The following is a 2,181-nucleotide window of genomic DNA, read 5'->3' as shown; positions in this document are numbered from 1 at the left end:
AAGGAAAAAATACAAACTAAAATTGTTAGCTTGTGCTAAAATTTGCAATAGTTTTACCATGAATAATAGTGAAATATTTAAAATTACATATTTTGAGAGTATATAACTAATTAAATTTTATTGTTTTAAAATAATTAAATATATCTCTTTTTTTATAGACACTGAAGTCTGAGTTCAGAACTTGTACTTGTTGGCAGGCACTCTCCTGTGTGAGCCTCATCCTTTTGATCATTTTTAATCAATCATCTATTAAATAATTTGAAGCTCACAAGTCATCTTTTGCTAAGATTAAGTAAAATAAGCCTAAACTCCTGCCTTTTGAGTAACAGAAGAAATCCTAATATCTAGATGTATAGACTCAAAAAAATGCAACAACCTAAGAACAATCTTATCAATAAATAAGCAAGTGAATTCACTAGATCATTCCCCAAAACAGATATAGGTGTCTAAGGAATACATGAAAATATTCAACATCTTTAATAATCAAGGAAATGCAAATCAAATCTATGTTGAAGTTTCATGTCTGCCTAAGCACAATGCCTATTAATCCTACATATACACCTGAAGAAATGTAAGTCAGCCTTATGGTAGAGCTATCTGCACACACATATTTTATAGCAGGATTCAAATAATCATATTCCAGAATCGGCCTCCACAGGCAGAAAAGTGTGTAAAACTGTTATCCCCAAATAAGAATTAAAAAGATCTGGGAGTAGAGCTGTGGACCAAGTGGCAGAGTACCAGCCTTAATGGAAAAAATCCAATCAAGAGATTAAGGCCCCAGGTTCAAGCCTCAGGACTGGCAAACACACACACACACACACACACACACACACACACAAGGCTGCCTATATTTTTAGCTAAGTTTCTTAATACCCTAAAATTCATGTACCTATGACAGAGCTTAATATAATGGGAAAGTGATATTTATAATGATAAACTCTTACTGAAGAACCCAGGTTTTTTTTCTTGATTTGTTTTGTTTTTGTGCTCATTGGACTTGAACTCACGGCCTAAGTGCTGTCCCTGAGCGTTTTTGTTCAAGGTTGGTGCTCTACCACTTAGTTACAGTGCCACTTTCCAGGTTTATGGTAGTTCGTTGGAGATAAAGAGTCTCAAGGACTCTGTCCTCCACACACTGATTTCAAACTGCAATTCTCAGATTTCACATTTCTGAATTGATAGAATTAGAGGCCTGATCCACCAATGCCAGGCTAGAACTTGAGTATTTTCACCACTGCTCATTTGAAGAGTTCAAATCTTTTTACTCCAGAATACTTACCAAGCACAGTTCTCTCTGGATGGCAATCAAGCAAATACAGAGGCGCCCATAGTTCACACCTGTAAATCCTAGCTACTGAAAAGTCTGAGATCCTAGAATCGTGTTCAAAGCCAGTCCAGACAGGAAAATCTGGGAGAATTTTAGTCCCAATTAACCACAAAAATGCCATATGTTGAGCTGTGGCTCCAGTAGTAGAGCTCTACCTTAATCAAATATCTCAGATTCACTTCAGACCCTGAGTTCAAGGCCTAAGACCAGTGCACATGCGCGCACACGTGCACAATTTTATAACATAGTTCTCAAACCTAGCAAGGTTCCATCTTAATCCCTTAATGTCATGCTTTGCTTTGAGAATTGGAAAAGTCTAACCTCTGGTATGGGCTGCAGTCCATGATGGTAAAACAGCATCTGGAGAGAGTAATTACCTCAGAGCCAATCGGACCGACCCAGACTGGAAGTACGAGTGAGGTGGTGCGAACACATGGTCATTTGAAATAGAAAATTCATGACATTTGTACTGTATCTACTAACAAAATTGTGCAAAGATCAAATAACTTACAACCCAGTTGTTAAAAATTTAGCCTGAGATTCAACTGAATTTCAAATTCACTTTTGGTTATTTATCTGCTTTTGGTTAAAGAGGAAGACACTTTATCACTGAGCTTTATTCACTTGTACAAAAATGTGGATTGAGCCATGGACAGATGGCTCATGACTATAATCTTACTCAGGAAGTTGAAATGGAAAGATTATGTTTTAAACCCATCCCGGGCAGAAAAGTACCTATGAGATACTTATGTCCAGTTAATCACTCAAAAACTGGAAGTGGGGGGCTAAGAATTTGGCTCAGTGGTAGAGTGCTTGCTTTACAAGCATGAGGCCCTGAGTTCAATTCCTCA

This window comes from Dipodomys spectabilis, unplaced genomic scaffold (assembly GCF_019054845.1).
Source record: "Dipodomys spectabilis isolate Male_0828 unplaced genomic scaffold, ASM1905484v1 ptg000218l, whole genome shotgun sequence".
Lineage (NCBI taxonomy): Eukaryota > Metazoa > Chordata > Mammalia > Rodentia > Heteromyidae > Dipodomys > Dipodomys spectabilis.
The sequence above is the reverse complement of the archived record's forward strand: the minus strand, read 5'-3'. Positions refer to the sequence as shown.